Source organism: Schistocerca serialis, chromosome 4 (genome assembly GCF_023864345.2).
Source record: "Schistocerca serialis cubense isolate TAMUIC-IGC-003099 chromosome 4, iqSchSeri2.2, whole genome shotgun sequence".
Classification (NCBI taxonomy): Eukaryota; Metazoa; Arthropoda; class Insecta; order Orthoptera; family Acrididae; genus Schistocerca; species Schistocerca serialis.
Genome location: NC_064641.1, coordinates 467824158 through 467849787, shown reverse-complemented (window position 1 = coordinate 467849787; position 25630 = coordinate 467824158). Strand labels below are relative to the sequence as shown.

The 25630-nt window shown below is 42.8% G+C and overlaps 1 protein-coding gene and 1 pseudogene across 2 annotated transcripts in view; both read left to right on the top strand.

The window, feature by feature from the left end:
* The window catches only part of LOC126475111 (1-phosphatidylinositol 3-phosphate 5-kinase), a 372610-nt gene that overhangs the window by 77939 nt on the left and 269041 nt on the right, over positions 1 to 25630 (top strand). The window lies entirely within an intron of this gene.
* On the top strand, positions 2056 to 2173 carry LOC126475777 (5S ribosomal RNA; annotated as a pseudogene).

Genomic DNA, 25630 nt, shown 5'->3' with positions numbered 1-25630 from the left:
AGGGTGAAAGTTCAGCCACCCTGATCACTGGCTCCCATATTACAGTGGAACCTGAATGGGTTCAGGACACATGTGGCCGAATTACAACTCCTTGTACAAGAGTGCCCCTTGTGCTTATGTCTCCAAGAGACACATTTTAGGGCCACTGATGCTCCTTCTTTACGTGGCTATACCGTATATCGCAAAGATGATCTGATGGGGGAAAGGGCAAAGGGTGGTGTTGTGGTTTTTGTCCGTGACATGCACCACTCATCTGAGCTCCCTCTTGTTATGGACTTGCAAGCAGTTGCAGTTGACCTTCTTGTGGGGCGGACGCTCACAATCTGTTCCGTTTACTTACCGCCTCAGGATGCAATAGACTCTGAGGCCCTCACAGACCTTATTAACCAACTCCCCCGCTGATTTCTCCTTCTGGGAGACTTCAATGCTCATAATGTCTTATGGGGCTCTACGACTACTTGCCCCAGGGGTCGCGTTGTGGAAAGCCTCATGACGTCCGAAGAACTACTCGTCCTCAACTCTGGTGCTCCCACTCATTTCTGTACTGCTTCTGGGTCGTCATCTACTATTGACCTTTCCTTTTGCTCCCCAGTGCTCGCGGACTCTGCTCTGTGGGAGGTTGCTGCTGACCTCCATTCTAGTGACCACTTCCCTGTTTGGATTCGCCTCCTGGATGAGGCTGTGGCATTACCAGTGCCACCCAGGTGGCACCTCTGCATAGCTGACTGGACACTTTTCAGCCATCTGGCTGTTTTGAAACACCGTGCCAGCGTCCACAAGTGGGTCGACCAAGTTACAGCCGTGATCTCCCATGCTGCTGAATTGTCGATCCCACGGTCCTCAGGTCATCCCAAGAGGTGTCCTGTCCCTTGGTGGAGCACTGAGTGCCACTCAGCCATCCGAGCCCACCGTGCAGCTCTGCACTGCTTCAAGTGCCGTCCCTCAGCTGACAATCTTGCAGCCTTTCGGGTGGCATGGACCAAGGCGCAGCGAGTGATTAAAGAGAGCAAACGATGGTCATGACAATCGTTCTTGAACTCCGTCTCCTGCTCCACCAGTTCTATGAAAGTATGGGAAGTCATAAGGAGGATTTCCGGGAAACACAGCCAGCCGTCATGGCATTGCTGCAGCAGGGATGTCTCCTCACGGCGCCGAGAGACATTGCCCAGACACTGGCCATGCATTTTGCGGAATCTACTGCCACTATTAACTGTGATCCAGATTTCTGCCGCTACCGCACTGCCATCGAGAGGGGTCACTTGGACTTCCGGTCTCCAAATTTTGAACCCTACAACTGCCCCTTCACAATGTGGGAACTGGATTCAGCGCTGGCTGTGATACTGCGCCCGGTCATGATCAAATCCGGTACAGCATGCTGCAGCACTTGTTGCTGCCATCCAAGGAAGTTGTCCTGAATTGTTTTAATATGATATGGTTATCTGGCACGTTCCCTGACTTGTGGAGGGAGGCGATTTTGATTCCCCTCCTCAAACCGGGAACATCTGACCGAGTCTTCTGGTACTCAAAAAATGTTTACAAAGTGTTATCAATTCCTTCATATTACTGGTTTGCATGCTTACTCAAGTGCTCCTGTATCCTAAGAAATAATATTTCAAAGGGATCTACTACAGATGGACTTACTGCACTGTCCTGGGTGCCCATTTTGCTTTCAGGTTGATTAATTTTGTTACAAACACTTTCTCAATTGGAAGTATCCTGTTGTAAATTTTCTTGAATTGCTTCGTCTAAAACTCAATTGTGTTCACTTTCATCAGATAAAGACATTTCATGTATTTGCCAAAATTTATCATAGCCTGTAATTACTGTACAATTATCCCAATACTTCACATGAAGTCATTTAACACTGATGTTTTATCAAATTTCAACTCACAAAAATGGCTTTCAGCACAATAAACTATTGTGCTAAAGTTGCCATGTTCATGAAACAAATTGCAACCACCATATACATCCTGTTCCTGCATCATATTTCAGAACTTATTAACCAGCTATTCACCACTATTAGTATGAAATTAGGATCATCTTTCTATGCTTTCTGGCAACGGCCTTGCTGCAGTGGGTACACCGGTTCCCGTCAGATCACCGAAGTTAAGCACTGTCGGGTGTGGCCGGCACTTGGATGGGTGACCATCCAGGCCGCCATGCGTTGTTGCCATTTTTCGGGGTGCACTCAGCCTCGTGATGCCAACTGAGGAGCTACTTAACCGAATAGTAGCGGCTCCGGTCAAAGAAAACCATCATAACGGCCGGGAGAGCGGTGTGCTGACCACACGCCCCTCCTATCTGCATCCTCAGTTGAGGATGACACGACGGTCGGATGGTCCCCGTGGGCCACTTGTGACCTGAAGACGGAGTGCTTTCTTTGCTTTCTGAAAAACAGTGTGTTGAAATATGAAATTCCAGGATTGATCACCTTACCTTTTACAGCCAGGCGTAGTCAGTTCCAGGAAACTCATCAATCGTCAACTAAAGTACTACCTTTTTTTATCTTCCAGATGGGTTGTACATGAAAAAGAAAATTCACAAAAATCACAAAATTGTACAGCTATTACGTATATAATGCTCTACAATCTGAAATGGTCTGCCAATGGTCGCCAATTTAAATTAGACCGTACCTGATTTTGCTATGGGAAATTGAGAAGGTATCTCCCTAAACAGTTATTGGGAAAGCAAGAATAAATACCTTTTATTATTAAGGACTTCTCTTCCTACATTTAGTAATGGAAATTGTGCTTCAAATATATCCTATATGTAAAGTGAAAATATCATGATGATAGGAATTACTATTCTGAGATCATAGATATATTTTACTGCTACAAAACAGTATATCTGGTATGGATATTAAATATTTTTCTTTCTGACTCGAAAGAAATTGAAAATTATTTTAATTCCAATTTGTTAAGCTCAAGCCAAAGCTAATGCAAGCTTCTGCTACTGTGGTTTTATGTAAAGTTAAATTTTCGACAATCAAAGATAACCATGCTGTGTTAACTGAAAATTGGAATCCATAAATAAATTTAAAATGCAGGTTGTTCAGAATGTAGAGTGTGAGCAATGAAAAAAATAATAATTTTAAGAAGCTTTTGGAATTAAATTAAAATACCACACAAGCTTCCACCAGTACAAAGCATTGGCCATATTTATGTAAATGGTAAGGAAAGGAAAATGTCTCCATTTCACAGCAAGAACAAATTTGTAAAATTCATTGCTGATAATTATTATTTAATGGTAATTCAGCTTACATGAGTAGTCAGTGAACCTCTATATATCAGATGGCATACAAAGCCACAAGCACAAGACAAGAACCAAGCTACAAGATCAAAAAGACAAGCAATCAGAAGAAGATAACATGGAATCTGTCCTTTACATAGTAGTTCGTGGAATCTTTATATGCTTCTGAAGTTTGAATACAGTACTTGTAATAGCTATTCTGTGTTAAGTATATATCACTGTAATTACTTTTACCACTAATTATAGGCTTCACACCACCAATGTTGTTAGTGTACTGACATGGGCATCTGTCCATGTCTTCTGGGTGCTTCACTTTTTTGCAGGCAGTGTATGTGTTATTCAACATTCTTGACTGTGAATTTGCAAGTTACCTGTCATCTTCTCCAGATAAGGCACACAGCAACTCTGTCTGTTTTGCTGACTGAAAGTCTGCTGCGTGGAAAACACAGCTCCAATGACAAGAAGATATTTTCTTCAACAGTTTCATTAGTCAAATGCCAGATTTACATTAATAAGCTAAAACATTATGACCACTGCACACCGCATGATTAAATGCTGCTTGGTGGGATTGCCGACACTTTTTGCAGTTAAAAAAAAAAAAAGAAAAAAGCATACAAGCAGAGTACCAAGCAAGGTGGCGCAACGGTTAGCACACTAGACTTGCATTTTGGAGGACGACTGTTCAGACCCGCATCTGGCCATCCTGATTTAGGTTTTTCATGATTTCTCTAAACCACTTCATGCAAATGCTGGGATGATTCCTTTGAAAGGGCACGGCTGACTTCCTTCTCCATCCTTCCCTAATCTGAGGGGATCAATGACTTCACTGTTTGGTCTCCTCTCCCAAATCAACCAACCATACAAGCAGAGCAGAGACAATTGGGGAATCATTCTAGCACTGATAGGGTCCACAAATGGGGAAAAGCCCCTGATGTGACTGACTTTGAAAAGGGGTAGATAGTTATGGCTTGATTCCTGGTAACAAGCATCTCGGAAATGATGAAGCTGATCACCCATTCATGCACTACTCTTTGGAGTATCTATGGAAAGTGGTTGGAGGATGTGTTTTGGAGCACACTGCTCAGTACACTTTGTTGAACATGAAGGTCCGTAGCAGATAACTTCTGTCGTCACCTATTATAACTGCAGTCAGTGGGCACAGAATCTCAAGGCTGGACTATGGATCAATGGAAACAGTTCACCTGATCAGATGGAACGCATTTCTTGTTAGACCAGGTTAATGATCATATTCAGATGTCCTATCATCCAGGTGAATTGCTGCTCAAAATACAAGTAGTGCCACAGATGCAGGCTGGTGGGGGAAATATTACACTATGAGAATATTCACAGGGGCTTCTATGGGACCTGTGATAGTCATTGAAGGCTACCATAACAGCTGTGGATTATGTGAACGTTGTTGCAGACTGGCTGCATTCCTTCATGCTTGATGTCTTCCCCAACAGTGATAGCATCTTCCAGCAGGATAACTTGCTATATCACAAGGCCAGAAGAGTGCTCAGTGGTTTCAGGAGCAAAAAAGTGAACTCATGTTCATGTCCTGACCATCAAGTTTGCTTGATCTGAGCATGATAGAATACAACTGGCACCCTGTTGAGTTCAAGCTCTGCATCCACATACCACCAGCCCATAATTTATGGGAATTGTGTGGCCTGTGCATAGACATCTGGCCCCATGTACCTCCAGAAATCTAATACGTTCTCACTGAGTCCATGTTATGCAGAATGGTTGCTTGTATTGTGTTCTTGAGGTGGACCAACATGCTATTAAGCAAGTGGCTATAATTGTCATGGATCAGGATGGTCTGAGCATCGTTGATCTCGTAATATGTCAAGATGAAGATGATCAGCATTGACTGGGCAGCAGTTGTGAAGAACCAGTTCCTCAGCCATTATGGAATCGTAACTGCAGTGGTAACAACAACAAGTATATTTGGTAGAATTCATACAACCGATGTAGGCATTGTCCCAATGACATACACTCCTGGAAATTGAAATAAGAACACCGTGAATTCATTGTCCCAGGAAGGGGAAACTTTATTGACACATTCCTGGGGTCAGATACATCACATGATCACACTGACAGAACCACAGGCACACAGACACAGGCAACAGAGCATGCACAATGTCGGCACTAGTACAGTGTATATCCACCTTTCGCAGCAATGCAGGCTGCTATTCTCCCATGGAGACGATCGTAGAGATGCTGGATGTAGTCCTGTGGAACGGCTTGCCATGCCATTTCCACCTGGCGCCTCAGTTGGACCAGCGTTCATGCTGGACGTGTAGACCGCGTGAGACGACGCTTCATCCAGTCCCAAACATGCTAAATGGGGGACAGATCCGGAGATCTTGCTGGCCAGGGTAGTTGACTTACACCTTCTAGAGCACGTTGGGTGGCACGGGATACATGCGGACGTGCATTGTCCTGTTGGAACAGCAAGTTCCCTTGCCGGTCTAGGAATGGTAGAACGATGGGTTCGATGACGGTTTGGATGTACCGTGCACTATTCAGTGTCCCCTCAACGATCACCAGTGGTGTACGGCCAGTGTAGGAGATCGCTCCCCACACCATGATGCCGGGTGTTGGCCCTGTGTGCCTCGGTCGTATGCAGTCCTGATTGTGGCGCTCACCTGCACGGCGCCAAACACGCATACGACCATCATTGGCACCAAGGCAGAAGCGACTCTCATCGCTGAAGACGACACGTCTCCATTCGTCCCTCCATTGACGCCTGTCGCGACACCACTGGAGGCGGGCTGCACGATGTTGGGGCGTGAGCGGAAGACGGCCTAACGGTGTGCGGGACCGTAGCCCAGCTTCATGGAGATGGTTGCGAATGGTCCTCGCCGATACCCCAGGAGCAACAGTGTCCCTAATTTGCTGGGAAGTGGCGGTGTGGTCCCCTACGGCACTGCGTAGGATCCTACGGTCTTGGCGTGCATCCGTGCGTCGCTGCGGTCCGGTCCCAGGTCGACGGGCACGTGCACCTTCCGCCGACCACTGGCGACAACATCGATGTACTGTGGGGACCTCACGCCCCAAGTGTTGAGCAATTCGGCGGTACGTCCACCCGGCCTCCCGCATGCCCACTATACGCCCTCGCTCAAAGTCTGTCAACTGCACATACGGTTCACGTCCACGCTGTCGCGGCATGCTACCAGTGTTAAAGACTGCGATGGAGCTCCGTATGCCACAGCAAACTGGCTGACACTGATGGCGGCGGTGCACAAATGCTGCGCAGCTAGCGCCATTCGACGGCCAACACCGCTGTTCCTGGTGTGTCCACTGTGCCGTGCGTGTGATCATTGCTTGTACAGCCCTCTCGCAGTGTCCGGAGCAAGTATGGTGGGTGTGACACACCGGTGTCAATGTGTTCTTTTTTCCATTTCCAGGAGTGTATGATGACCCTGGGTGGCAGTGCTTGCACAGTGAAGTGTGCAACAGTGTGAGGAGGCAACAAGGATGTCAGACCAAAAGGTGGCCACAATAAAGGAGATGTGTCAATGTCTGAGCAGTTAGTTACATGAGCCATGCAGATTTCAGACTGACAGTGGTGGCAGACTCATGTGTGGACCAACCAGGCCATTAGGTGTAAATGAAGTGCCTAGCCAGTAGCTTGTAGTGGATCAGCTATGGGAGGCACTCAGGTGAACACTGTGAACCAGTGATTCTTTGAAGGCACCCAGGAGACACTTGTCAGTTTGCAGCAGAGGCCCCACCTGGAAGTTGCCAGTTCAGGCCCTGGCAGTAGCAGGACTAGAGATGACACACAGATCAGCCCGCATGTGATAACCACAATTGCCACATTGCTGTAATAGAGGGTTTCACCGTGTTGCCTCATTGCATTTCTGGCTTTGGCAATGGAATTTGTAAGGCAGCCGGCTGACTCGCCTGGCTGCAGGTTATGAAGATGGCGGTGGAGTAACATTCCTGCCCTATTTAGATGCTTTGGTCCACTAAATCGCAGGCTGCTGCATGTATGTTTATAACTTTCTGCTTACATATATCTATATTTCATTCCAACTGTTCTAATACTAATCCAGTCAAGTTCACATTGTCCTGTGGCTGGTACATTTAATGACTGTTTACTCACAGTTGAGTGACTCTAGTGTATGATGGACAGGGAGTCCATAAATGTGGTTGGTTTTCCACCATTAATAGATGTATCACAATGCAGGCTGCACAAACTAGAACCAAAAGCAAGATGGTATTTGAATTTGAAACACACATGCTGTGATTTTGTGCTGGTATCTGATGCACTACTGTTGCACACTAGAAACATTTTCTCAGCACAAATACACACTTTTTGCGATGCTATAGTCTTGTCCAGAGAACTGAGTGGGTTAGAATACACGATATTGTTCAGAAGGGTCAGGTTTTTAGCAGATTGTGTTTCCAAACTTTTGTCAGACAAGTACAGTAGTGGATATGTGAAGTTCAGAATTGGAACACTTGTTATAGTTGCCAGTAGCCAAAAAGTTGGCCCTGAACTGTCACACATCATATTGTTTATCAATATACTGCTTCCTTGCAGCTCCTACTATTCTGCTCCCCAGTGTTGCCCTTGCGTATAATAATTTGCAGTAACCACTGCTGGATTGTATACTGTATATACCCCATGTATATCTCTTTCCTGAAAATAGGGTTGGATGCAAGAATGTCCCATACGCATCCTTCCACTCGTGTCCTTTATAAAAATAATTTCGTTTCATTTGTCACTGTGGCAGTCTGGACCATCCTGGATGGGCACTATACAAGGGTCAGTCAAAAAGTAATGCCTCCTATTTTTTTTTCTACGTTTAATTGTCAGGAAATTTAAATGCAATTACATAGGTTGAAAACCACAACATTGAGGATCATTTTGTCATTTTTCAATGTAATCTCCGCCCATCTCTACAGTTTTGGTCCATCTTTGAACAAGGGCATGTATCCCAGCTAGGTAAAAATCACAGCTCTGCTTCCTAAGCCATTGACGCACGGATGTTTTGACGGCCTCCTCATCTTCAAAATGAATCCCACGATGAGCTTCTTTTAGTGGCCCGAACAGATGGAAGTCTGATGGTGCCAGGTCAGGGCTGTATGGGGGATGAGGCAAAACTTCCCATCCAATTTTGACAATCTCGTCAGAGGTGTGACGACTGGTGTGTGGTCTTGCATTGTCATGCAAAAGAAGAACATCTGCCATTGATTTTGTTGGGCGAACTCGCTGAAGACGTGCTTTAAGTTTGTTGAGGGTTGTGACGTATTGAACAGAATTTATTGTGCATCCCTGCTCCAAAAAATCAACCAGAATCACACCCTCTGTATCCCAGAAAACTGTTGCCATAACTTTCCCTGCCGATCGCACAGTTTTGAATTTTTTCTTCCTCGGCGAGCTTGTGTGACGCCACTCCATTGACTGCCTCTTTGATTCGGGTTCAAAAAAATGCACCCATGTTTCGTCCCCGGTCACAATTTTTTTCAGAAACTCATCTCCCTCCAAACGGAAGCGCTGCAAGTGTTGGGAGGCTATTGTTTTCCTTGCCTCTTTATTCTGGTCGGTTAACATTCTTGGAACCCACCGTGCACAAACTTTTGAGTACCCCAATTGTTTAATAATCGTGATCACACTGCCTTTACTAAGAGAAATAATGCGACACACTTCATCTGCAGTCACCCGACGGTCACCACGAATGATGTCATCAACTTGCTGAATGTTGTGTGGAGTCACTGCACTCACCGGCCTGCCGCTCCGCTTTTCGTCAGTCAACGGTGTTTGCCCTTCAGCTTCCTTACAACGACGAACCCATCGTCTAACAGTGCTGACATCCACTGTCACAACACCATACACCTTCTTCAGTCTTTCATGAATGCGTATGGGCGTTTCACCTTCTGCATTCAAGAATTCAATCAAACAACGCTGTCTCAAACGAACATCGATGTCGGCCATCTTACAAACTTCTGCTGTGCTGCCACCTGTTGACACAGAAAGTTACTACTGCAGTGGATTGCAGAAGAAGGTTTGAGGAATGGCGCCAAATTCAAATTTTTCACTTAACTTAATTTCTTTAAGTAGAAAAAAAATGGGAGGCATTACTTTTTGACCGACCCTCATACAACACCCTTCCAGCTGCTGCAATCTTGGCAGTGTTGCACAGATTATGATATGCCCTTCCTAAACCTACATACAATTATTTACAACAGAATGAATATCATCTCAGGTATACCATGAAACAAAACAAAACAAATTCACAGCTCACTACATTATCAAGACAAATAAATGATTTTCCTTGTAAAAACACACAAAAGCAAAGTATAACTTTTTCCAAATACTGAATTTATCATTCATTAGCCTATAATGATTTCCATTAATCCTACCAAAATGTTAATGTAAACCAGTAGTTGTCAAACTTCTTTGTTCAAGAGCTAATACTGGCATTGTGTGGTGCCACCTCATGCCACATATTCACTGAATTTATTAGTAACTGGCAATCAACATAAATTGGTATGTTATCAGCCCTCAACAGATGAGCTTTATTAGTTTCATGATAACTTGACCATTGGTCCGTAAGTTCTGATTGTTAAAAATTGGCACCATTCAGAATACTTTGTGTCAACTGTTCCTTGTTTCAGATTGCTACTATCCTTAGCGACTCCAAACTTGTGACTCTTTAATTGTATGACAAACTGCAGTTTTGTTGTCTGTGTGAGCAGATGATTAATTGATTATAATAATTGTACTTATATTTAAATGCATAATGCAATATGTGACAAGATCACAAATGTGTACTAAATGTTTGGAATGTTAGTTTTCTTGTATTTGTCTTTTATTATAATGGCCATAATATAATTTCTTATTTCTTGCTACAGATATGTACCATATTTGAAGATAAACAAACACTGATGCTCTTTGAAAAACAAAACCATCTGTAAATTGCTCTACTAATACGAAAAATCAATTCAAGTAAACTACGTACATAATATCCACTAAGTTAATCATTAACTGGTCACAACAATAATCTTGACCCACTAGTTCAGAAAACAATATATCAAAAACACTGCAACAAACTCCTTCATAGAAAAGAAAAAAAAAAGATCGTTATACACTGTCACTTCCATGATGGCCATAATGCAAACAGGAACATGCAGCCTTTCTTTCCATCTTACTATCTCCCACTCCCCATCCTCTTCCTCACCCACCCCACCGTCCCCCCCTCTCCTCTCCCCATTGGCAATGATTTTGGCAGGCCCCAAAGAGTACATATATGTCCAACATGTGTGACTTTTGTCTCCATTGGGAGCTGCAGCTTAGTGTTCACTGGTGAGGTCATCTAAATTTCCATATATGGTTCCAGATATCGGGTGACGAATTTTTTTTTTTTTGGGGGGGGGGGGGGGGGGGGAGGCAGAGGGGTTAGGCTTGTCAGCATTACCCACTGACCTACACAGTACTGTAGTAGCTTAGCATTGTTCTGCCTGTAATTCACCAACACATTCCTGTGTTTTTACCAGTTTTATCAACTACTTTGAAAGATAATTTGCATAGTTTCAGTGCCCGACACATTAACATACTAGGTGGATCCTTTAATCTCAATAACCACTTCATTGCTGTGGATTCATTATTACCTTAAACTTTTTCCTTTACAAACAGCAGCAAACGTGTCTCACCATGTATGAGGCTCAGCATTTTCCTTTCTGGGATAGAATAGTTCCCCTCTGCTTTGCTTAACTTCTGTGATGCATAGGTGAGTGGATGTTACTTCTCCTCTATCCTTTGACTTAACACACAACCCAATGCAGGATTACTAGTATCATATGACAATATGAACATGTTTTTTTGATTGGAAAGACCAACTCAGAAGTAGTTGTCAACAACTGCTTCAATTTTTCAAATGCACTTTCACATTCTGATATGTACCTTTCTTTAATAAGTATGTCAGAGGTACTATTTCTTCAAATCTTGGTACAAGTTTTATGTAATAGTGAGCCAACTCCAAAAATGACTGTAGCTCTTTTCATGTCAGAGTCATTGGAAAATTCAGCTTTCACCAGTTTCTGTATCCCATATTGGCTAATTACATGACCTAAGTAATTTACTTTCTGCAGTGCAGATGACATGTTTTTATAATAAGAGTTAGGTGTGCTGTGATTAATCTATTAAAAACTTCCCTCACACACACACACACACACACACACACACACACACATATATATATATATATATATATATATATATATATATATATATATATATATATAATAGAGGGAAACATTCCACGTAGGAAAAATATATTTAAAAACAAAGATGATGTGACTTACCAAATGAAAGTGCTGGCAGGTCGACAGACACACAAACGAACACAAACATACACACAAAATTCAAGCTTTTGCAACAAACTGTTGCCTCATCAGGAAAGAGGGAAGGAGGGGAAAGACGAAAGGATGTGGGTTTTAAGGGAGAGGGTAAGGAGTCATTCCAATCCCGGGAGCGGAAAGACTTACCTTAGGGGGAAAAAAGGACGGGTATACACTCGTGCGCGCACACACACACACACACACACACACACACACACACACACACACATATCCATCCACACATATACAGACACAAGCAGACATATTTAAAGACAAAGAGTTTGGGCAGAGATGTCAGTCGAGGCAGAAGTGCAGAGGCAAAGATGTTGTTGAATGACAGGTGAGGTATGAGTGGCGGCAACTTGAAATTAGCGGAGATTGAGGCCTGGTGGATAACGGGAAGAGAGGATATATTGAAGAGCGAGTTCCCATCTCCGGAGTTTGGATAGGTTGGTGTTAGTGGGAAGTATCCAGATAACCCGGACGGTGTAACACTGCGCCAAGATGTGCTGGCCGTGCACTAAGGCATGTTTAGCCACAGGGTGATCCTCAATACCAACAAACACTGTCTGCCTGTGTCCATTCATGCAAATGGACAGTTTGTTGCTGGTCATTCCCACATAGAATGCATCACAGTGTAGGCAGGTAAGTTGGTAGATCACGTGGGTGCTTTCACACGTGGCTCTGCCTTTGATCGTGTACACCTTCCGGGTTACAGGACTGGAGTAGGTGGTGGTGGGAGGGTGCATGGGACAGGTTTTACACAGGTTTTACACCGGGGGCAGTTACAAGGGTAGGAGCCAGAGGGTAGGGAAGGTGGTTTTTGGGGATTTCACAGAGATGAACTAAGAGGTTACGAAGGTTAGGTAGACGGCGGAAAGACACTCTTGGTGGAGTGGGGAGGATTTCATGAAGGATGGATCTCATTTCAGGGCAGGATTTGAGGAAGTCGTATCCCTGCTGGAGAGCCACATTCAGAATCTGATCCAGTCCCGGAAAGTATCCTGTCACAAGTGGGGCACTTTTGTGGTTCTTCTGTGGGAGGTTCTGGGTATGAGAGGATGAGGAAGTGGTTCTGGTTATTTGCTTCTGTACCAGGTCGGGAGGGTAGTTGCGGGATGCGAAAGCTGTTGTCGTTGGTGTAATGGTTCAGGGATTCAGGACTGGAGCGGATTCGTTTGCCACGAAGACCTAGGCTGTAGGGAAGGGACCGTTTGATGTGGAATGGGTGGCAGCTGTCGTAATGGAGGTACTGTTGCTTGTTGGTGGGTTTGATGTGGACGGACGTGTGAAGCTGGCCATTGGACAGGTGGAGGTCAACATCAAGGAAAGTGGCATGGGATTTGGAGTAGGACCAGGTGAATCTGATGGAACCAAAGGAGTTGAGGTTGGAGAGGAAATTCTGGAGTTCTTCTTCACTGTGAGTCCAGATCATGAAGATGTCATCAATAAATCTGTACCAAACTTTGGGTTGGCAGGCCTGGGTAACCAAGAAGGCTTCCTCTAAGCGACCCATGAATAGGTTGGCGTACGAAGGGGCCATCCTGGTACCCATGGCTGTTCCCTTTAATTGTTGGTATGTCTGGTCTTCAAAAGTGAAGAAGTTGTGGGTCAGGATGAAGCTGGCTAAGGTAATGAGGAAAGAGGTTTTAGGTAGGGTGGCAGGTGATCGGCGTGAAAGGAAGTGCTCCATCACAGCGAGGCCCTGGACGTGCGGGATATTTGTGTATAAGGAAGTGGCATCAATGGTTACAAGGATGGTTTCTGGGGGTAACGGATTGGGTAAGGATTCCAGGCGTTCGAGAAAGTGGTTGGTGTCTTTGATGAAGGATGGGAGACTGCATGTAATGGGTTGAAGGTGTTGATCTACGTAGGCAGAGATACGTTCTGTGGGGGCTTGGTAACCAGCTACAATGGGGCGGCCGGGATGATTGGGTTTGTGAATTTTAGGTAGAAGGTAGGGGTGCGGGGTGTCGGTGGGGTCAGGAGGTTGATGGAGTCAGGTGAAAGGTTTTGTAGGGGGCCTAAGGTTCTGAGGATTCCTTAAAGCTCCACCTGGACATCAGGAATGGGATTACCTTGGCAAACTTTGTATGTGGTGTTGTCTGAAAGCTGACGCAGTCCCTCAGCCACATACTCCCGACGATCAAGTACCACGGTCGTGGAACCCTTGTCCGCCGGAAGAATGACGATGGATCGGTCAGCCTTCAGATCACGGATAGCCTGGGCTTCAGCAGTGGTGATGTTGGGAGTAGGATTAAGGTTTTTTAAGAAGGATTGAGAGGCAAGGCTGGAAGTCAGAAATTCCTGGAAGGTTTGGAGAGGGTGATTTTGAGGAAGAGGAGGTGGGTCCCGCTGTGACGGGGACGGAACTGTTCCAGGCAGGGTTCTATTTGGATTGTGTCTTGGGGAGTTGGATCATTAGGGGTAGGATTAGGATCATTTTTCTTCGTGGCAAAGTGATACTTCCAGCAGAGAGTACGAGTGTAGGACATTAAATCTTTGACGAGGGCTGTTTGGTTGAATCTGGGAGTGGGGCTGAAGGTGAGGCCTTTGGATAGGACAGAGGTTTCAGATTGGGAGAGAGGTTTGGAGGAAAGGTTAACTACTGAATTAGGGTGTTGTGGTACCAGATTGTGTTGATTGGAATTTTGAGGTTTTGGAGGGAGTGGAGCTGGAAGTGGGAGATTGAGTAGATGGGAGAGACTGGGTTTGTGTGCAATGAGAGGTGGTTGAGGTTTGCTGGAAAGGTTGTGAAGGGTGAGTAAGTTGCCTTTCTGTAGGTGGGAAACCAGGAGATTGGATAGTTTTTTGAGGTAGAGGGTGGCATGCTGTTCTAATTTGCAGTTGGCCTGTAGGAGGATGCTCTGAACAGCCGGTGTGGATGTGGGAGAGGAAAGACCGAGGACTTTTATTAAGGATAGTAGTTGACGGGTGTGTTCATTGGCTGAGTTGATGTGTAGGTGAAGGATTAGGTGGGTGAGGGCAATGGATTGTTCAGTTTGGAACTGGTATAGGGACTGATGGAAAAAAGGGTTGCAGCCAGAGATGGGAACTTTAAGTGTGAGGCCTTTGGGGGTTATGCCAAATGTCAGACAAGCCTGAGAAAATAAAATATGCAAGCGTAATCTGGCTAGGGTGAAGGCATGTTTGCGGAGGGAATGTAAATAAAACTTAATGGGGTCGTTGTGGGGGTGTTGTGAGGGTGACATGGTATTAGAAGGTGGAAAGTGTAACATGAGGTCGAAATGAAAATGAAAGATAAAAATATGTGGGGAGAGATAAAGGTGAACTAGAAAGCAACTGGAGATCTGGTATGAAAAAAGGCGAAAAAGTGTTGGTTAAGTTGATCCTGTGGTGAACTTGGGTTGGTAGACAGTGATGTGCATAAAGGTTATATGGTTTTGTTGCTGCTAAAACACGTTAAAGGACGGAGAAATTCAGGAAAATTTCGAAAAGACGTATTAAAAGGAGTGGTGTTGTGGTGAAAGATTACGAAAATGGGGCTAACAATTGTCTGACGAAGAAATAATGACGTTAAAACCTGTGGGGAGCGGCTAAAATGATCAGTGATGTGCGAAAAACGGAAGTGGAAATAAAGTGAAAGTTATTAGAACTAGCCGAAATGGTTGTTTAATACGTGAAAGCAGCTGTTATTGAACTAGAAACGGTGGATTTTATAGCAGCGGTAGTGTTGAAAGCGAAAAATAAAATTTTTTTGGTTATGGTTTGGAAGTGGGTTACGTATTATTGAGTATATATAGGCAGGATAAAATTGTACAGTAGGTTATGGTAAAAAGGGAAAGGTGAATACAAAGTGAGACTACTGGTAAAAACAGAAAGAGAAAATAAAGAGAAAATAAAAAGACGACAGGAAAGATTCCGAAATGCAACAGCGACAATAACAAACGTAATTGTTGGGTTCAAATTAATGATATGGTTATAATATAGGGAAACATTCCACGTAGGAAAAATATATCTAAAAACAAAGATGATGTGACTTACCAAATGAAAGTGCTGGCAGGTCGACAGACACACAAACGAACGCAAACATACACACAAAATTCAAGCTTTCGCAACAAACTGTTGCCTCATCAGGAAAGAGGGAAGGAGGGGAAAGATGAAAGGATGTGGGTTTTAAGGGAGAGGGTAAGAAGTCATTCCAATCCCGGGAGCGGAAAGACTTACCTTAGGGGGAAAAAAGGACGGGTATACACTCGCGCACACACACACACACACACACACACACACACACACACACACACACACATATATCCATCCACACATATACAGACACAAGCAGACATATTTGATGACTAAGAGTTTGGGCAGAGATGTCAGTCGAGGCAGAAGTGCAGAGGCAAAGATGTTGTTGAATGACAGGTGAGGTATGAGTGGCGGCAACTTGAAATTAGCGGAGATTGAGGCCTGGTGGATAATGGGAAGAGAGGATATATTGAAGAGCGAGTTCCCACCTCCGGAGTTCGGATAGATTGGTGTTAGTGGGAAGTATCCAGATAACCCGGACGGTGTAACACTGCGCCAAGATGTGCTGGCCGTGCACTAAGGCATGTTTAGCCACAGGGTGATCCTCATTACCAACAAACACTGTCTGCCTGTGTCCATTCATGCGAATGGACAGTTTGTTGCTGGTCATTCCCACATAGAATGCATCACAGTGTAGGCAGGTAAGTTGGTAGATCACGTGGGTGCTTTCACATGTGACTCTGCCTTTGATCGTGTACACCTTCCGGGTTACAAGACTGGAGTAGGTGGTGGTGGGAGGGTGCATGGGACAGGTTTTCAAAACTCTTTGTCTTTAAATATGTCTGCTTGTGTCTGTATATGTGTGGATGGATATGTGTGTGTGTGCGAGCGTATACCCGTCCTTTTTCCCCCTAAGGTAAGTCTTTCCGCTCCCGGGATTAGAATGACTCCTTACCCTCTCCCTTAAAACCCACATCCTTTCGTCTTTCCCTGTCCTTCCCTCTTTCCTGATGAGGCAACAGTTTGTTGCGAAAGCTTGAGTTTTGTGTGTATGTTTGTGTTTGTTTGTGTGTCTTTCGACCTGCCAGCGCTTTCGTTTGGTAAGTCACATCATCTTTGTTTTTTGAGATATATATATATATATATATATATATATATATATATATATATATATATATATATATATAATCCTCTCAGCACTTTGTCCAACAAACATTGAAACTTGGATGATGCATTTTTCAGCACATGTGCCATATGCCGATACTGGTAGTGACCCCAAGAAACAATAAATGTCATTTTTGGCTGGTCCTCTGGTGCTCCATTTAACTGATGATAGCCATGCCTTGGATCTGTCGTGGAAAATACCTATGTTGCTACAAATTGTCCAGGATTTCCGATATGTCTGGGACTGGATATGCATCTATAATTGTATGGCTATTGAGGTGCCTGTAGTATCAGAAAAATTATTACTTTTCGTTCTGTCTGAACCCTTTTCGAGCAGTACCATCACAGATGCACCACACAGGCTGGTACTTTCTCCAGTGACACCCTCTTGTAATTGCCAGTTAGAAAATTCTTCCATCACTGTTTGTAGGTGATTGGGCTACCTCTATGGCTTATGGTTTACAAATGAATCATTTCCAGGGTCACTGGTAAAGATCCACAATGATTGAACAGGTCCTCAAATTCAAACATTAATTCCTCCATCCTATTCTTTTAGCTTCTTTTAAATGTTTCCCCTTCTTGCGTAATGTAGTTCCACTGGTGGCTTGCTCATGGCCAGTGTTCAAAATCATGCTATGTAAATCATCTTCATATAGAACATCTAAATTGATGAGCAACCATCCCTTAGAGAAATTCAGGGCTTTGGTCCCAGAATTGCCAGTATTGACAAGCACTACCTGTTCACTATTTATTTCCAGTGCATGTATAATAGTGTTGAGCGCAAAACATGATGCTTTAATTAACTAACACATTCAGAGCTAGCTTTTTATCCCAAATTCCTTCGCAGTAATTTCTGTGTACCATGCGGTACTTTATCTCACGAATTGATCCTTAGTGGTCTTGCACACAGATTAATTGGTTCATCTTTCATGACAGATGAACCTTGTGGCAATATATCACTGACAACAGTTTCTCCCAGATGGAACAATGTGCAACTGTGTTTTATTGCGGGATGTCCAAGGTGGATTTTAGAATGATGTTTATAAAGGAAATCTAGCCCTAGGATTGTGCAGTAATCATCACCTGTACTTCAGTATTTTCCTGGTATTCCTTTGTTCACACCTGAACATAGCAAATACCCGTTACCTCTCCTCTCTCCCTGCACATAAGCTATACAGTGTAGATTTTAACCACCTCTCTCCCATAAGATCCAGACTTGCCATGGACACATGTGCATCAGTGCCAAATAAAAACGTGTTTCCCTTCATCCACTATGCCAGTCAAGCAAAATTTGGGCTGTGCTCACGTTTAAATTATGCTAAAATTCACTATGAGCACTGCCCGGCAGACCTTGGGCTCCCATTGTCATTTCAGGGTGGTTATTCTCATTTTGCTTGTTTCTAATATGTCCTTTACTTTACCTACTGTTCCTTTCTCTATGACTTATTTTCCCACATATCTTAGATGAGTGTCGTCATATGTGCCCTGAATGACTACCCAGTAACATCTGACATTAGTGGAAAAAATATTTCACCTGCTCGCTTTTTGCAGAAGCATTGTATTTGTGATGTCACTGCCTGTTCACTCGTAGGTATTGACATTATTTTTTCTTATTCTATCCAAGATACTTGAATGATTCACCTTGTTTCTCTGACACCCTATTTAATTGCTCACGTTAATACCTTCAGCTGTTCTGTCCTCTATATCATTGTACTAAACCTCTCCTCATTATATCAAATTTCTGAGCATTTCTCAGGTCATCATGGTATGTCACATAAATTTTTGCATCCCCTGTTAAACACAGTTTGGCCATTTGCAACAACTGTTTATCTGCCTGACAACCCAGCCTTGTGACTACAAACAGGCTATCCACAAATACTGATATATCTTTTCCTGACTTGCACAGTATCTGAGTGGGGAACAGTCAAAATCAAACAATTTATTTTTTACTCACCCCACTGCATTGATGATGATGATGATGATGATGATGATGATGATGATGATGATGATGATGATGATGATGATCATCATCATCATCATCCTCATGGTGTATGCTGTTCGTGGTGGTGTTGTTCAGTGTAATTGGTTACTTCTGACACAACGGTTATTGTTAGTCATGATGGTACAAGTGTTATTGATCCTGTAAAACTTCAAGATCATGATGCAGGCTGGCTGGTCGAGCAGCAGGTACAAAGAACCAGTTCCTTGGCCTTCATGGAATCATAACTACAGTGGTAAAAACAACATGTTTGTTCCACAGAATTCATATAGCAATTGATACAGTCAATGCCCTGAAGGTGTGAGATGACCCTGGATGATGGCACATGCCCAACGAAGCACGCGGCAGTGTGAGGTGGTAGGGAGGACACTAAGCCTGAAAGGTGGCCATAGGAAAGGAGGTGTGTCAGTGCCTGCATGAACAAGCAAATGTTTCAGGCCTGCAAACATCTGGTGTGCAGCAGCAGCAGCAGCAGACTTGTTTTGCGGAATGGCTAACTGTTAGCCTTAACTGTGGCTGCGGCCAACCAGTATCTTGCAGTGGGTCAAGTGTCGGAGACTTAAAAGTGCGAACTGCAAACCAGGGACCATGTGGAAGTACCTGAGAGTTGGTTGATGTCACATGGGAGCAAGCCCCAGCTGGAAAAATCCAGTTCAGGCTCCAGTGGCATGAGGACTAGGCATGGGTCACAGATGAGTGGGTAGCAGAAGCAGTGGATAGTTGTAAATAAGACTGGATAACCCACATTGGGTTGATAGCTGGTGTGGAGGTGTTCTCAGTGTAGACAGCAGTCAACTGTCAGTATACTGTTAGGAGTGGGTGGCTAGTATTTATACTTGCTCGTCTTGGTATTATTTTGAAAAGGCACTGCTTCCAGTTGTGTATAGGGCTCAGGTGACATGTCAGGGCCCAATGTGTGGTTACCACACTCGCCACAGTGTTGTCGTGGATGCTTTCGCCCTGCCTACTCAGAACTTTTCTGGCTCTGGCTGCAGAATTTGGATGGCAGCATCCCACCTCATCCGCCTGCATGTTGAAGAATCAGCTTAGGATGGTGATAGCAAAACATAATGTTTTGGCTTTCCATTGTGTATCATGATGGTGCACATTATTGGGAATATAGGTAGACAAAATTATATCTTAGATTGACAGAACTAATAAATATGCAGAAGGAAAGACTTTTGTCTGTGTTGTGCTCAATGATGGAAGCTCTGTGGATGCTGCATTTATGCATGAGAATACAAGGCCATAATGGCGTCTCTAGTGGAGTTTTAATATCTTTTGCTAACATATTAGGAATATGCTTGACTACATCTGTAATCAGTCAGTGGCTCAAAGCACATTTCCTTGATTGATTTAAATACACCCTGGTAACACCCATCTACAAAATAAGAATTAGGTAAGAAAATTCTCTAATTACAGAGTACCACATTCCTTCCATTCTTTTCAAATAAATTGTACAAGCAGACAAATAAGGAAATAGAAACTCATTTTCTGAGGAGAACTTGTCAATTCCCTGGAGAGACCTTGTTATCAAAGGTACTTTCAGCAATGGGCAAAAGGGTTTGTGTACTTTCACTGGGCAAAAGGCTTTGTGTACTTTCACAAAGCCAAGGGCTGTGACTGTGATAGTGTGGCTACCAGCACTATCACCTAAGCCGGGTATATCTTGATAGATGAGCCAAGGTTTGCTCAACATTGTAGGGCAAGTAGGCTCTTGAGATGTGGTTGGCTAGTTTAGTTGCTGGAGAAGCCAGAAAAAGTGTGTCCAACACCATATCATAGAGGTATAATTAAACTGTATTCCATAAAAGAGGAATCCTGCCAGCTTGGAGCCAGCAAAGTGACATTCCCATTTACAAGCTTACTATGTGCATTGTCCATAACATGGCCGGGTGTCATGTTATCTTACTGAGAAATGTTTGCACAAAGCCTTGAATAAGACAGATCCGTGGGTAATGAATGGAAACAAAAAAAGATCAAATGTTTTGGAATGAAATTTGAACAAATGCTAATAACCTGCAGTATGAGAGGTCTGACAAGCCAACTTCAAGAATCAGTGTAAGTGTTACTATAAAAGAAAATAGATATTATTGTGATCACTAAAACAAAATAGAGAGAGAGGAGATCATTGAATGTAGGGAAATAATGACGATTATACAGTGAATAGAACAAGAAGGGAGAACATTAGCAGGTGTGGCAATTTTAATAAACAAGAAATGGCAACAATTGTTGTTTCCAATACTAGAATAAGGAACAGAAAATCATAGTAAGATTCAAAATAAAGAAGGGAAGTTAATAACAGTTGGAACATGTGCTCCAAACAAAAGGTGACTAAAAGGTGCATATATATTTTGTAATAATTTACATTACATTGAATATCAAGTAAATATGAATAACTGTCGTGTAATAGGATGTGACATGAATGTAAGAATGGCAAACATATTGGAGAAACAATGTAGTTAATGGAAATGCCAAAAACACATAATAGATTTTGTTATGCAATACACAATAGTTCTGAAGATATCAGAGCATATAGATTTACCAATATAAATTATGACCAGTTTCTGTTACACTCAAAGTTAATATAGAACCACATTGTGAGACACAAGGAAAATAAACAATGTCAGTGGAAATTACATCTGATAAGACTCCTCAATATACAAATTACCAAGGTAAATGAAATATATTTTAAAGGCAGTGAAATGAAGTGGCAGACATTAAGGAAGAATGGGAGAATATGACAACCATTATAGGAGAAGCTCAGCTATTTCAGGCTGCGGGATTCCAGCACACTTGTTTGCTTTGATGTAGTCTCCCTTTTTATTTAGGTTCCTCAGTAGGAATCTTTGGAAATCATAAGCCAAAATTTGAATTATAAGCTACCAACTTCTTCAAACATGCTCTAACAGTAACCTATTTTCTTTTGACTATATATAGTAGAGGCAGATCAGAGGAGTAGCTATGGGCAGTCCGCTTTTACCAGTTGTGTCCATTGGAGAAGGTGTTGAGGAGGAAGTCCTGGAAACAGCCTGCTGGAAACCATGTCTCTTGCATTACATTGACGACACATGGAATACAAAATGTGGCCGAATTCCTTTTACAGCTCAGTTTCATATATTGTGACATCAACTCCACCATGTAAGTCAAATGTATTCAAAGCTTCCTTTGTGGAATATCCTTGTAGAAAGGAAAGTGTGTGGCACCATGGGCCTTAGTGTATACTTCAAAAAGATACTTGCTGACTTGCATTTGCATGGTAACAACTGCTACCATTAGGAACACAACTGGCTGCTCAGAGTGATAGTTCAGAGGATGCACTATCTCTTACATGGACAGTCTCACCAAGGAACTGGAAACCTGAGGAATACTTTTCCCCCCCCTTGTTTCTGGCATGTGTTTTTATGCACCCTGTGTGATAGACCTGGCCCTTGTGCAGCCTTGTGAAACAACATAGGAATTGGAGAAGGCCATACCTCTTGCTTTTTTCATAAAGTTGTGTGTTATATTGAAAAACTGAATAAATTGTGAAGAGAGACTGAATTAAGATAGTTTTCCTCCTAGCCCAACTAAAGTACAGGAACTACTTAATAGAATCAAAGATGACCTGAGACTGTGCAAGTTAGCTGTACAGCAAATCCGATGGCTTTGGTTTGTGTTGTGATGCATACAGTACCGGTACTGATAATATGCATAACTGAAGATCACTGCCATGAACAGTGGTAGCACACCCAATAGATGAAGCTAAGCAAATCTGCAATGGCAGAACTTGCAACACAGCACTAATGGAATGGATTACAACTGTCTAAAGGTTATGGAATGTACTTTGCACTTGGCCATATGAGAGAGATAAAATATGGAGGAAATCTCTATAATCCAATTTCCAATAGATCATGTGACAGCATCTGTTACTGTTTCGTTATGTAGTAGGGATGACACTTTCAACTGTATTTATTGATCTTATTTTATATGCAGTCAATCTTAGCATTACATTACGCCATCTTCACACCACTCTACGATACCAGGTAATCATGTGGATATCAGGTATTGTAATTATACACCTCACAGAATCTGCAGAAATTTGATCTCTCCTATTTTGAACCTTTCTGTCTGCTTTTGGCACCTAAGGTGGCAGCAAATCAACCAAACTGTTGATATGAAATAGAGCACTAGTGCTGCTGCCATTGACACCATAATCAGGAAGGAATTTTCAAAATAGGATATATCAATTTTTTGTACATTCTGTGAGATGTATAATGATTACCCAGTATCCACTTGTTCACCTAGTGTCATAGAGGAGCCTGTAGAGAGTGTGATGTAACATTGAAATCAATTGCAATTAAAATTAGACATATAAATACAGCTGAAAGTATCATTCCTACTACATAAAGTTAAAAAAATGATAGATTTCCCTGTAAAACTCTTCTGAAATCCACTTTATCGCAGAAGTGGAAGGGAATAGGAGAGAAGATGTGTTAATAGAAGGGGAAATAGAGGGCACCATGGGTCACAGCAAATACAGGAAGATGACACGCGTTGACTTGTATTTGAATGCTGACAGCTGCAATAATCTGCTGCAGAAGATGTGGTGCTAAGAACGGTGGTTCAGAGCTCACATCCTCTCAAAAATGGAAAGTCTCATTAAGGAAATGCTACACAGAATAACAGATTTGGTTGCACTACACTCAACACTGATTATTGACCTTGGAGAACAGAAACGTTGAAGGTCTTTGTGTTTCTTCCATACAGTCTTATGTGGAAAAGTCAGATGAATTCTGAAGTCAGATCAAATTAAGATTTTCCTCCTGTCCACTGACCAAAACTAGAGAACTCTGATTTTTAAGTCAGATATACAGGGTGCCCATAATTAAAGTTACAGTTTCAAAATGCCATAGAAAGAGAACCACTGCTTAGGATGACATCAGATTCAGATTTGAACAAGGGAAACATCATGGGGGAAAAAATTACCAATAGATGGCACTGTAAGCATATTAAGGTGACTGGGGTGGGGTACAAATGGCAGATGAATTGCAATATGGCAGCTATGGCTTGAGTTGCACAAAACACCATCCATACAATTCAATGTGCATGATTGCACAAGGTCAACAGTCAACAGTTCGTGGCACTGTTAGTTAGGTAAACCAACCCACAACAGCAAGGTCATACCACATCGTGTGGGAAATATTGATTTTTAATGACATTGGTTTTTAATTGTAAAGGGCCAGAAACCACATAAAAACCAAAATGACATAGGTTTTTAACTGTCCCGAACCTAATATCTTTCAGATAACCCCACATCCAGAAGTCACACAGATTAAGATCAGGTGATCTGAATGGCCAGGCTGTAGGGAAATGATGGCTGATAATTCTAACATTTCCATAATGGTTTTTCAGTAGCCACTTCACTGGCTGTGCAATGTGTGGAGGAGCACCATCTTGCATAAAAATTATCCTACCCACACATCCACACTGTTGAAGGGACGATTTGATTGAAATGGATGCACATAAGACTTACCAATGACGGTACAAGTAGGAGGAACTGCAGGACTCATCTCGTCAAAAAAGTACGGCCCTGTGTAAAGAATGCCATCAACCCACACCATACAGTCACTTTTGCAGAATGAAGTGGTATCGTTTGATATGCATGCGGATTTTCCATTGCCCACATTCTGCAATACTGCTTATTGACATGTCCTTGGAGATGGAAATGGGTCTTGTCAGTGTACAGACCGTTCCATGGTCATTCATTTTCCACTTCTGTGTGAGCAAGAAATTCCATAGCAAATGTGTCTCTTGCTGGCAAGTCAAACGGAAGGAACTCCTGAATATGGATGATTTTGTATGTTTCATAGGATGCAGGATGTTTCATATTATTTTATTCGCCTTGCTTACAGCCATGTGCAATGTTCAGGCAATTCCCTGTGCACTACATGTTTGCACACCACTGCTTGACCTCTCCTGGAGTGCTGTGACCACATCTTTGACAGATGTCAGATCAACTTTTCCTCCTTCCTCATTACACTTCAAAAGAACCTGTCTTTTCGAATTTTGTAATCATTTTCTCCAGACCCTTAGCAGACATCAGACCAGTGCCTTTTTTTTATACGCTTGAGTGCCTTAAGTGCAGGTGGTATGCACAGATGATGATCATGTACACTACAAACAAGTAAATTTATGATGGCAGAGCATTGTAGCTATTTTTTGAATTGGATTACAACTGAATAAGGTTTCTGGCACAGATTTGCACTATTGGGAATGTGCTATAGAAGAAGCAAGTGAAATTCAAATAAGTGGAGTGTTTTCTGTGACTGTGGATTGTGATTGTGACTACAATCTCAGCAAAGCCTGAAACCTGGCAGTTGGATTAATTAACAGGTGAAAGCTTTACTAAACAGCAACTTTCAACAGATTTCTAATGCAAGCAGAACATTACTGGATACATTGAACATTGGAAGTGCCCAGACTGTGAACCTTGAATCTAGCACTGGAGATGCTGCATGGCAAGACTCACAGACAATACAAGCACTGCAGATCTACTAAAGGAAGAAATTGTGAGGGGGGTATGTAGATAACATCACTATGCTCATCCTGTGGCAGTCTGTTCGTCAGGTCACCTGACAATGGCTATGTGATTTCCTATTGAAGTATTGTTGCCATCGGATACCCAGATTCTGCCCTGCACCCATGAATTAATATCTTATCATATATGACAGGAGAAACTGAAGCGAGTTACATTATTTGCTACAGGTATAGAAGCAGCTTTCTTCAAAGTAAAGGATGGATTATATTATGTTCAGCCCATGTAAGTGGAAATAGTTTATAAGAGTGTAATCATGGTTAATTGCTATTGCAGTATAGAGATTTAGTATTTAACAG